The sequence below is a fragment of the Oncorhynchus gorbuscha genome, linkage group LG05 (genome assembly GCF_021184085.1).
Source record: "Oncorhynchus gorbuscha isolate QuinsamMale2020 ecotype Even-year linkage group LG05, OgorEven_v1.0, whole genome shotgun sequence".
Lineage (NCBI taxonomy): Eukaryota > Metazoa > Chordata > Actinopteri > Salmoniformes > Salmonidae > Oncorhynchus > Oncorhynchus gorbuscha.
In genome coordinates, this window is record NC_060177.1 from 24,758,845 (window position 1) to 24,772,433 (window position 13,589).

At 45.0% G+C, this 13,589-nt stretch overlaps 1 protein-coding gene across 1 annotated transcript in view; it reads right to left on the bottom strand.

The window, feature by feature from the left end:
- LOC124035726 (disintegrin and metalloproteinase domain-containing protein 10-like) overlaps positions 1-13,589 on the bottom strand; it is a 90,046-nt gene that overhangs the window by 53,759 nt on the left and 22,698 nt on the right. The gene's annotated exons all lie outside the window — the stretch shown is intronic.

The window sequence follows — 13,589 nt, forward strand, 5'->3', positions numbered from 1 at the left end:
AAATGGACAATATAACAAATCAATACGGCCTCATCATTTGAGCCATTTCCTCCTCATAACTAGAGCCAGTGCCTTTTGCATCGACCACGGGGTGGCCTGGTCACAGCCACAGTTCGTTCACAAGGATGAACACGGCAAGCTGGAGAAAATATCTGAACTATTAGGGTTTTACAGGGAAGCCTTACCTGAAGAGCAGTAAGAATTAAAACTACTATGATGATAGTTGTCAGTGCAATGTTGATGACTCGGTTCACAGAAAGATGTGTGAACAATTCACAGAAAAATCTGGTGCAAAATGTTATTTTTTTGTAAAAATGTGATCTTTACATGGTGCAGGATAGTAGCATGAACTGCACCACCACCTCTGTCTCCCTCCACACCATCGTTCCCATGACTCCCAGGTCTCATGGATCACTGGCCTTTAGAAAAACTGCACTGATAAAGAGCAGACGCAATTACACTGTTCAGATGTATCTGTTTGACCTTGGTGTCATCGATGGAGCAGAGGCAGGGGCATGTCATCCTTCAACAGCGTCAGTGGGGTGGCATCAGACACCCATACACCCTAGGACTTGGTGCTCAAACCAGGGATAAGTGCTGGGCCGCTGGGTACCAGAGACCCAAACCAACCCCACCACATGGCCAGCTTGCCTGCACTCAGTTGCTGCCAGCTGGGATAACCTCAGACTGCAACTCTACGAGAGAGAGAGAGAGGCTCTCAGACTGCTACAACTCTAATCCAATGTAGCAGTGACAATCCTCCAGGATTTCAGGAGACTGTCAGAGGTCTCAAAGGGCCCATGGCTGTCTGCACCCTCCCAGGGATGGGTGGGAGAGGAGACACAGAGGAGAGAGAAAGAGACCCGTGATAGTGTGTAGAGGGTGTTGTGTAGATACGGTGAAGACAGGGGGGACAAAGCGAGAGAGAGAGAGAGAGAGAGACCCGTGATAGTGTGTAGAGGGTGTTGTGTAGATACGTTGAAGACAGGGGGGACAAAGCGAGAGAGAGAGAGAGAGAGACCCGTGATAGTGTGTAGAGGGTGTTGTGTAGATACGTTGAAGACAGGGGGGACAAAGCGAGAGAGAGACATTCATTTGACCCACATAATAATCTCTCCACCCCAGTGAAAGTGAGGATGAGTTGTGAAAGCTGGTCTTAACCCTCCTGATGAAACATATAGTGGAGTTTTCTGCACCATTATGTGACGTCATTTCCCCTCAATGTTCAGCAGAGCTAGTTTTACAGGTAGTCAAGAAGCACTACAAAGCCCGTCTTGTAGAAACATCAGTAACAACAGTCAGCAACAGATGGATGTCATCTAAGTTCAGCATATTTTTCTTTGATAAATGTCATTATAGATGTTGCGGGTGGATTGCATGTAGAGCAACACCGGATAATGAAAGCGCTTATTTACAAAGGCTTGCCAAATTTGTGCTTTTTCAAACTCTCAAAAGTATAGGCTTACAATTCTATTGATTAAGAAATAAAAACATTAGCTTGTGATTTAACCTCTTAAAAATATTTGCTTACATTTACAAACAGCAGGGCTTGACAACTTTTTAAGCAACGTGTCCTTCAGACAAGTATGACAGCTATTTTACTCGTACGAAAGTTTAAGAGAAAAATAAAATATGGTCTGTAACACTATTTTTTACATCATTGTATGATGCAAGGAACCAATTTACAAAACAAATATATTATCATTCCCATAGAGAACCGGACAAAAATATATAGGCTAGGCTAGGCTACACTCTGCCTATTGTCTTCTTTCTCAAAATATAACACTGCCCCTTTAAGGCTCTCCTGGAGGACAGTTGACCACCCTTAAGGCTTCTGCTTGCTTCAGTTTGGCTGGCAGCTAGGCGAACCAAACACGTGTGCTGCATACAACCTTAAAGACCTTCACTTGAAAAACTAGAAAAAAAAGCAGCAATACTGTTTGTCCAGCTTTGTAGTGCGCCATAGCCAGTATACACCTCCACAAAATAGTCAGACTTAATCGAAGATACATTTTTACAGAGTAGATCTTAGCTTTGCAATTTCACATGTGCATGAAAATTTGTTGACTATCGTTGACAAACACTTAATTGAAGAATCCCTACTGTTGACCAATCACAGACCAAGAGGCGTAGACTTCGGTATGCCTCAAGATTTTTGTGTGTGTGCATGAATAGCCAGAAAGAACCTTGCCGAAGCCCAAAACTAACGATATATGCATGAACTGTTCCTGAACAGGAAGCATGCGGACCCCTTCAGTAGCCTCTAAAATATTGCCATTAAATAATTCCCTCATTCAATAAATCAGCCATCAAATGGCTAAGGTAGGCTACTCCAAAGCAAGGTAACGAACGAAGGCATGTTTATTCATAACCGTGAAAGGCTAAAATATTCAGATTTCAGGGGAGATCTACTGAGAGCATGAGAGTTTGTCAATTAGACCAACTACACTGCTCAAAAAAATAAAGGGAACACTTAAACAACACAATGTAACTCCAAGTCAATCACACTTCTGTGAAATCAAACTGTCCACTTAGGAAGCAACACTGATTGACAATACATTTCACATGCTGTTGTGCAAATGGAATAGACAAGTGGAAATTATAAGCAATTAGCAAGACACCCCCAATAAAGGAGTGGTTCTGCGGGTGGGGACCACAGACCACTTCTCAGTTCCTATGCTTCCTGGCTGATGTTTTGGTCACTTTTGAATGCTGGCGGTGCTTTCACTCTAGTGGTAGCATGAGACAGAGTCTACAACCCACACAAGTGGCTCAGGTAGTGCAGCTCATCCAGGATGGCACATCAATGTGAGCTGTGGCAAGAAGGTTTGCTGTGTCTGTCAGCGTAGTGTCCAGAGCATGGAGGCGCTACCAGGAGACAGGCCAGTACATCAGGAGACGTGAAGGAGGCTGTAGGAGGGCAACAACCCAGCAGCAGGACCGATGCCTCCGCCTTTGTGCAAGGAGGAGCAGGAGGAGCACTGCCAGAGCCCTGCAAAATGACCTCCAGCAGGCCACAAATGTGCATGTGTCTGCTCAAACGGTCAGAAACAGTCTCCATGAGGGTGGTATGAGGGCCCGACGTCCACAGGTGGGGGTTGTGCTTACAGCCCAACACCGTGCAGGATGTTTGGCATTTACCAGAGAACACCAAGATTGGCAAATTCGCCACTGCACCCTGTGCTCTTCACAGATGAAAGCAGGTTCACACTGAGCACATGTGACAGACGTGACAGTCTGGAGACGCCGTGGAGAACGTTCTGCAGCCTGCAACATGCTCCAACATGACCGGTTTGGCGGTGGGTCAGTCATGGTGTTGGGTGGGATTTCTTTGGGGGGGCCGCACAGCCCTCCATGTGCTCGCCAGAGGTAGCCTGACTGCCTTTTGGTACCGAGATGAGATCCTCAGACCCCTTGTGAGACCATATGCTGGTGCGGTTGGCCCTGGGTGCCTCCTAATGCAAGACAATGCTAGACCTCATGTGGCTGGAGTGTGTCAGCAGTTCCTGCAAGAGGAAGGCATTGAGCACATCTGGGATATCATGTCTCGCTCCATCCACCAATGCCACGTTGCACCACAGACTGTCCAGGAGTTGGCGGATGCTTTAGTCCAGGTCGGAGGAGATCCCTCAGGAGACCATTCGCCACCTCATCAGGAGCATGCCCAGGCGTTGTAGGGAGGTCATACAGGCACGTGGAGGCCACACACACTACAGAGCCTCATTTTGACTTGTTTTAAGGACATCAAAGTTGGATCAGCCTGTAGTGTGGTTTTCCACTTTAATTTTGAGTGCGACTCCAAATCCAGACCTCCATGGGTTGATAAATTGGATTTCCATTGAGAATGTGTGTGTGAGATTTTGTAGTCAGCACATTAAACTATGTAAAGAAAAAATGATTTAATAAGAATATTTCATTCATTCAGATCTAGGATGTGTTATTTTAGTGTTCCCTTTATTTTTTTGAGCACTCTATAATATTTTTTATGTTGTATGAATTACATGGCCAATGATGAAGAAGGAAATTCCAGCTCTCCGACGGTGTCAGATTGTATGCAGCATTGGTTTATTAACACTCTCTGTTCATCAATTGCGCGGCGGCCATTTGTGGGAGTGCCGGTGAAACTTATTTTTAGGACATTGGACGTGACATCAAAACATGCTAATAGCTAAATAGTTACCTAGCCAAGCTAGTTGCCATCATTATTATAGGCTACCTGCGGCTGCAATGTCTCTCTCACGCTCCTCGGGCCCACAAGCATGTGATTCAAACATTACTTTTCATGACCGTACAAACCATGTTTCGTGAACAAAAATTCGCTATAAATTGGGCAAATAACACAAACTAGCAAGGAATATCAACAAAATGTGCACACGAGGCTACACGGTTTGATTGTGGCCGTCAACGCAATCCAATTCCACTCCGATGAGCTCTGCAGAAATTGTGAGAACAGTGTGCAAAACATTGCATCATCAATATTGTGATTTGTGGGTGATTGTTTTTACTTGTCAAGCGTTAAAATGTTGAGCTCTAAACAGACTAATTTTAAGCGTTTGACTTTGTGTAAATGTGTTTGTTTAAGAGCCACTGAATCTTCCCATCAAATTGTTATCATACCAACACAGAACTTCACTGACACTGCCAAAAATGACTAAATGGTTCACAGGGGGTTTCAACCTAGAAACGAAACATCTAGAAAATAAATAAACAAAACGACAATACAGAATAACAGATCTTCCTTCCTGCTGCTGGTTCTCAGGAAAGGGTCTGAACAACTTCCTGATTATTCATGAAGTAAACAAGGCGCTGGGAGACGGTGTGGGCTGAGAGCAGCAGTACTGAGTACCACTAGCTGTGCACTGGAGGTCCACGTGAGAGAGAAAAATGCTTGTTCTTGATCTAGCACCAAACTCTCCTCACAACAGCCTGACCTCGCAGAGGGCTCATGGGAGCCATAGAGCATTGTGGGTAGCTGTGGCTGGGGCCGGCGCATCACTGCGTTCCATCTCTGCCACGCTCTGTCTAGGTTGCTCTGACATCATTAGCACTCCATGAAACATTCATCCAAGGGCAGAGAAACTGGTTGCTGTGTACCACGGAACAGCCAAGGCTATGAAAAACACAACGTGTACACACAGTGGCGTCCATGACTTACCAAACAGGGCCGTGTTTCACAGTGATAGAGGTTTTTATAACCAATAGAGGTGCAGTTAGACTAAGGGTAGCAGCTGACTGTTAAATGATTCAGTGCCTGACTGAGCGTCTGACAGTCATACGGCTGGCCTCTCTCTGTATCCAGCACAGCCTCAGGCCCACAGTCAGTGGGACTGACTTTCACACTCCCTTATCTCCTGTCCAAACCCCCAAAAACAGACAGGGGAACTGGATAAAGGAAAGATTCCAAATAACCAGGCATGAGATAATGCATTATCACACAAACAGGTATAGGCCCAAAGACAAACATACACAAATGAGAACCCACACCTACAAAACACTACAAGCTATATATGCAGCAGCAGAATCGTCCATCCTTCTGGCCAACCCAGTCATGGTAGACAGTTCACTGCAAGGCCAAACTCACATTAGAGAGATTACAGTGGCAGGGTTCATGTTAGTTGACCTGTGGCATGCAACTTCACTGTGGCTTAACATGTTAACCCCAGTCTGGGGTAGATAGATGAGCAGGACAATCACACTGAACACACACTCACACAAACAAACGGTCACCCTGGCTGAATGGTGGCCTGGAATAACTAATGTAGGGGGTTCACCTCAACCAGACCACTGGTGTGTTGACTGTTTGCTAGGTGACGTAATTGTGTAGGCCTCTCTCTGAACCATGCTGTCCTGTCCCCTTACTAAAAGGAATGCTCTACTGTAGCGGTTGTTTGCTTCAGTTAGCTAGAAACCTTTACTGGATCCCATGTGTCCTAGTGAGGTGAAATCTCTTCTAAGCGAGAAGCAGGTGCCCACTAAATCCCTTAGTCTCTCCCCTGACACTGAACCTTTTTGGTATTCTTCTGTACTGTTCTGTACCCTGGCACTGAACCCTTTTAGTATTCTGTACTGTTCTGTACCCTGACACTGAACCCTTTTAGTATTCTGTACTGTTCTGTACCCTGGCACTGAACCCTTTTAGTATTCTGTATTGTACCCTGGCACTGAACCCTTTTAGTATTCTGTACTGTACCCTGGCACTGAACCCTTTTAGTATTCTGTATTGTACCCTGGCACTGAACTCTTTTAGTATTCTGTAGTGTACCCTGGCACTGAACACTTTTAGTATTCTGTAGTGTACTGTACCCTGGCACTGAACCCTTTTAGTATTCTGTACTGTTCTGTACCCTGACACTGAACCCTTTTAGTATTCTGTACTGTTCTGTACCCTGGCACTGAACCCTTTTAGTATTCTGTATTGTACCCTGGCACTGAACCCTTTTAGTATTCTGTATTGTACCCTGGCACTGAACCCTTTTAGTATTCTGTACTGTACCCTGGCACTGAACCCTTTTAGTATGCTGTATTGTACCCTGGCACTGAACTCTTTTAGTATTCTGTAGTGTACTGTACCCTGGCACTGAACACTTTTAGTATTCTGTACTGTTCTGTACCCTGGCACTGAACCCTTTTAGTATTCTGTACTGTTCTGTACCCTGGCACTGAACCCTTTTAGTATTCTGTACTGTTCTGTACCCTGGCACTGAAGCCTTTTAGTATTCTGTACTGTTCTGTACCCTGGCACTGAAGCCTTTTAGTATTCTGTACTGTTCTGTACCCTGGCACTGAAGCCTTTTAGTATTCTGTACTGTTCTGTACCCTGGCACTGAAGCCTTTTAGTATTCTGTACTGTTCTGTATCCTGGCACTGAACCCTTTTAGTATTCTGTATTGTACCCTGGCACTGAACCCTTTTAGTATTCTGTACTGTACCCTGGCACTGAACCCTTTTAGTATTCTGTACTGTACCCTGGCACTGAACCTTTTTAGTATTATGTACTGTTCTGTACCCTGGCACTGAAGCCTTTTAGTATTCTGTATTGTACTGTACCCTGGCACTGAACCCTTTTAGTATTCTGTATTGTACTGTACCCTGGCACTGAACCCTTTTAGTATTCTGTACTGTACTCTGGCACTGAACCTTTTTAGTATTATGTACTGTACTCTGGCACTGAACCCTTTTAGTATTCTGTACCGTACTCTGGCACTGAACCCTTTTAGTATTCTGTACCGTACCCTGGCACTGAACCCTTTTAGTATTCTGTATTGTACCCTGGCACTGAACTCTTTTAGTATTCTGTAGTGTACTGTACCCTGGCACTGAACACTTTTAGTATTCTGTACTGTTCTGTACCCTGGCACTGAACCCTTTTAGTATTCTGTACTGTACCCTGGCACTGAACCCTTTTAGTATTCTGTATTGTTCTGTACCCTGGCACTGAACCCTTTTAGTATTCTGTATTGTTCTGTACCCTGGCACTGAACCCTTTTAGTATTCTGTACCGTACCCTGGCACTGAACCCTTTTAGTATTCTGTACTGTACCCTGGCACTGAACCCTTTTAGTATTCTGTATTGTTCTGTACCCTGGCACTGAACCCTTTTAGTATTCTGTATTGTTCTGTACCCTGGCACTGAACCCTTTTAGTATTCTGTATTGTTCTGTACCCTGGCACTGAACCCTTTTAGTATTCTGTATTGTTCTGTACCCTGGCACTGAACCCTTTTAGTATTCTGTATTGTTCTGTACCCTGGCACTGAACCCTTTTAGTATTCTGTACCGTACCCTGGCACTGAACCCTTTTAGTATTCTGTACTGTACCCTGGCACTGAACCCTTTTAGTATTCTGTATTGTTCTGTACCCTGGCACTGAACCCTTTTAGTATTCTGCACTGTTCTATACCCTGGCATGTGATCCTACACTGTACAAAGCCTCAGGATTGCCCTATCGGGTACCTTGATCTAGCTGCGCATAGTGTTGGAGTGGGAGGAGGGGAGTGGTAGTGATGTGAGTGTGGGCAAACAAAAGAGCTTTTCTGTGCCTCCTAATCCCCAGACACCACTGCCTTGGCTGTGACGGAGGCGTGGAGTAAGACTGCACGCTCATCACAATACAAAGGTCACACAGGGAGGAGGAAACAGTCAGCAGTTCAGTCTTCACTTACAGAAGTCAATATCAGCTGGGCAGTCTGATTCTAAACCCTTCTACTCAAGGCTGCACTCGTTCACACTGGATGTAAAAAGAAAGACTGGTGTAAGTCAATTTAAGTAACTCCCTCCAGCTCATGCTAGACAGAGAGAGAAAGTGCACACAAAAAATTGGGGGTGGGGTTCGTAGGCGGAATGCCGCCCTTGGTGTGCTAGCTCAGACGTTACCCTAATCACATGTTCTCAGTCATAAGGGCAGTGCTCAGCGGCTGGAATGGAAATCTGAAAAGCCCTCAGAACTATCTAACCCAAACATTCAATCATTCCACGACCATTATTGGAATGTTGGCAATTCAGGAGAATGTTAGATGGGCTGCCCAAACAGGGTGAATGAATGAAGACATGTACTGTTGTGCACCATCCTCTCAATAATTTTTCTTCACAACAGATACATCAGGTGGTTTAACAGGCCAGGTGAGTATCACACTACACTCCAGGGTGAACATCACACCAGAGAGCAAAGGGCTTGCAGAAAAGACATAGCTGAGGAAAACGTTCACATGAAGTTAACGTTAGCTGTGACTGCCGCCCACACAAGCAGCTCCTGCTGTTTCCAAGGGGCTAATGATGTCATGCTGCAGAGTGTAAGCAATACAGCAGGGGGTATTCTGATCAGTCCCCCACACAAAACCTTCAGAATACAGTGGTGAAGAAAGGAGCAAAGGAGGAGTGTTAAATGACAGGGCTCCTGGGATAGATTATTTTTAGGTCTCACAACACCCTTCACACACAGCACGCCACGGCGAAGGAGAGAGAGAATGAGAGAGAAGGGGAAACACCTTTACTAATAGCTTGGACAGTGATGCAACCACGCACAATAAGAAATAATGTGTGTGTTTCAATGTGCAAGTGTATGGACAGTGCCTTGCGAAAGTATTCGGCCCCCTTGAACTTTGCGGCCTTTTGCCACATTTCAGGCTTCAAACAAAGATATAAAACTGTATTTTTTTGTGAAGAATCAACAACAAGTGGGACACAATCATGAAGTGGAACGACATTTATTGGATATTTCAAACTTTTTTAACAAATCAAAAACTGAAAAATTGGGCGTGCAAAATTATTCAGCCCCCTTAAGTTAATACTTTGTAGCGCCACCTTTTGCTGCGATTACAGCTGTAAGTCGCTTGGGGTATGTCTATCAGACGATGCAATCTCAACCACACTGCACACTGCCCTAACCCACCCGGACAAGAGGAATACCTATGTGAGAATGCTGTTCATCAACTACAGCTCGGCATTCAACACCATAGTACCCTCCAAGCTCGTCATCAAGCTCGAGAACCTGGGTCTCGACCCCGCCCTGTGCAACTGGGTACTGGACTTCCTGACGGGCCGCCCCCAGGTGGTGAGGGTAGGCAACAACATCTCCTCCCCGCTGATCCTCAACACGGGGGCCCCACAAGGGTGCGTTCTGAGCCCTCTCCTGTACTCCCTGTTCACCCACGACTGCGTGGCCACGCACGCCTCCAACTCAATCATCAAGTTTGCGGACGACACAACAGTGGTAGGCTTGATTACCAACAACGACGAGACGGCCTACAGGGAGGAGGTGAGGGCCCTCGGAGTGTGGTGTCAGGAAAATAACCTCACACTCAACGTCAACAAAACTAAGGAGATGATTGTGGACTTCAGGAAACAGCAGAGGGAACACCCCCCAATCCACATCGATGGAACAGTAGTGGAGAGGGTAGCAAGTTTTAAGTTCCTCGGCATACACATCACAGACAAACTGAATTGGTCCATTCACACTGACAGCGTCGTGAAGAAGGCGCAGCAGCGCCTCTTCAACCTCAGGAGGCTGAAGAAATTTGGCTTGTCACCAAAAGCACTCACAAACTTCTACAGATGCACAATCGAGAGCATCCTGGCGGGCTGTATCACCGCCTGGTACGGCAACTGCTCCGCCCTCAACCGTAAGGCTCTCCAGAGGGTAGTGAGGACTGCATAACGCAACACCGGGGGCAAACTACCTGACCTCCAGGACACCTACACCACCCGATGTTACAGGAAGGCCATAAAGATCATCAAGGACATCAACCACCCGAACCACTGCCTGTTCACCCCGCTATCATCCAGAAGGCGAGGTCAGTACAGGTGCATCAAAGCTGGGACCGAGAGACTGAAAAACAGCTTCTATCTCAAGGCCATCAGACTGTTAAACAGCCACCACTAACATTGAGTGGCTGCTGCCAACACACTGTCATTGACACTGACCCAACTCCAGCCACTTTAATAATGGGAATTGATGGGAAATGATGTAAATATATCACTAGCCACTTTAAACAATGCTACCTTATATAATGTTAAACAATGCTACCTTATATAATGTTACTTACCCTACATTATTCATCTCATATGCATATGTATATACTGTACTCTACATCATCGACTGCATCCTTATGTAATACATGTATCACTAGCCACTTTAACTATGCCACTTTGTTTACTTTGTCTACACACTCATCTCATATGTATATACTGTACCCGATACCATCTACTGTATGCTGCTCTGTACCATCACTCATTCATATATCCTTATGTACATATTCCTTATCCCCTTACACTGTGTATAAGACAGTAGTTTTGGAATTGTTAGTTAGATTACTTGTTGGTTATCACTGCATTGTCGGACCTAGAAGCACAAGCATTTTGCATTAACATCTGCTAACCATGTGTATGTGACAAATAAAATTTGATTTGATTTGAAAATGCAAATCAAATCCCAGAACAGCAGCAAAGGTTATTGTGAAGATGGAGGAAACCGGTACAAAAGTATCTATATCCACAGTAAAATGAGTCCATTATCGACATAACCTGAAAAGCCGCTCAGCAAGGAGGAAGCCATTGCTCCGAAACCGCCATAAAAAAGCCAGACTACAGTTTGCAACTGCACATGGGGACAAAGACCATACTTTTTGGAGAAATGTCCTCTGGTCTGATGAAACAAAAATAGAACTGTTTGGCCATAATGACCATCGTTATGTTCGGATGAAAAATTGAGAGGCTTGCAAGCCGAAGAACACCATCACAACCGTGAAACACAGGGGTGGCAGCATCATGTAGTGGGGGTGCTTTGCTGCAGGAGGGACTGGTGCACTTCACAAAAATTGATGCATCACGAGGGAGGAAAATTATGTGGCCATATTGAAGCAATATCTCAAGACATCAGTCAGGAAGTTAAAGTTGTGGCAAAATGGCTTAAGGACAACAAAGTCAAGCTATTGGAGTGGCCATCACAAAGCCCTGACCTCAATCCTATAGAACATTTGTGTGCAGAACTGAAAAAGCGTATGTGAGGAAGGAGGCCTACAAACCTGACTCAGCTACACCAGCTCGGTCAAGAGGAATGGGCCAAAATGCACCCAATTTATTGTGGGAAGCTTGTGGAAGGCTACCCAAAACATTTGACCCAAGTTAAACCATTTTAAAAAGGCAATGCTACCAAATACTACTCGAGTGTATGTAATCTTCTGACCCACTAGGAATGTGATGAAAGAAATTAAAGCTGAAATAAATCATTCTCTACTATTATTCTGACATTTCACATTCTTAAAACAAAAGAGGTGATCCTAACTGACCTAAGACAGGGGATTTTTACTTGGATTAAATGTCAGGAATTGTAAAAAACTGAGTTGAAATGTATTTGGCTAAGGTGTATGTAAACTTCCGACTTCAACTGTATGTATGTATGTATGTATGCATGCATGTATGTATGAATGTACGCATTAATGAATGAATGTACGAACAAGTGCATGTGTCCCAGTTTGAAAGTGTTGGTTGGTTGATGAGCTTGTTCGAGGCACAGCGAAGGGTGGGAGGTGTACAAGACGTGCCATCTCCAGAAAAGCTGCATTTTCCCCTCCAGTCCAGGCACTGAATAATTATGAGCTCTGTTCTACACAGAGAAGAGGCAGTGTTTTGACTGCTTAACTGACACACTAGCACATTCAACCCATCTGGTGTAGTTACTGGGAGACAATGTGAACACCTGCAGGGCCATCTCCAGAACAAGCAGTGAATGAAACAGTCCTCTGAAACAGACAAGCAGGAAGTGACCACTGCAGCCTGTTCTCACCATCCCTGGGAGACCACAACACTGCTAGCTGTAAATACAGATAGCAGGAACTCTAAGCTGTGTTATCACCCAAAGTAAATGTTTCCAAAACATAAAATGGTGCCATTATGAAAGAGATGAACTAGGGTCTACTTGAACAGAATAGGACTGATGTGATTTAAGCCGGGGATGGGTTAAAACTGACATGAATATCATAATGATGGGAAAGTGACATACACATTGTAGAGACACAAAAACTTCCCAGTGACAAGAGTCCTCTGACCAGTAGCTTTGGGATTAGAAGGTAGGTAACACTATAGCAGAGATAGGTCTGGCTGTATTGCAGCTCCCATAGGAACCTCTGCACTGCCAGTCTGCACTGCCAGTCTGCACTGCCAGTCTGCACTGCCAGTCTGCACTGCCAGTCTGCACTGCCAGTCTGCACTGCCAGTCTGCACTGCCAGTCTGCACTGCCAGTCTGCACTGCTGCTGTTACACTGCTGCTGTTACACAAGAGGACGATACCCTCTTCCCTCCACTGGGAGTGAATCCACACGTCAAGGTCAGGACTCAGTACCGCTCCCGTGGCAAAGAGGAGAGAGAACAGAGCTGGCGGAATAAAACAGTCCTGTACTGACGGTTTGTGAACTGTCAGAGGAGGACAGAGAGGATTTTGCCCTGTTGGGAGGGTGAGGGTCATCTTAGACAGGTGGTAACATGGACTGCTAGTCCCCAAATCGGTAAGACTTTATCCACCATCTGAAATAGAAACAGTAGATTATGTGTGGGGGAAGGGAGGGAGCTAGCTCCTGGCCATCATTCCTCAAACAAAGCATTCTGGATTAACCAAAATCCAGACAGCAGCACTTCTATATATGCCAAATATATATATATATATATATATATATATATATATATATATATATATATATATATATATATATATATATATATATATATATATTTGGCACTTCTCTTAGATGCATGTACATATTTTCTATCTCTTCACATTAACCTCTAGGTTTCTGTTTGGCTTGGTGACCATATCAGTCAAGGTCAGAGATCGCTGGAGACTACAATCAGCTGGATTTAATAACCACAAACCCATCTAACATACAGACAGGCTGTCAGCCTAGGACAGAATACTAAACATTTGGTAGGAATAGGTGGGTGCCTGTTAGAAGTAGCAGCTTGCTGCAGGCTGATATAACAACACTTTAGGCCTGGTTACCAGTGAACACCCTCTGCCTTCCAGTAGGCTATCCCTGTATCACGCTGGTGCACAATGCCAAGCCAGACTACCACACCGCTCTCTCAGAGTCCCAGCCAGT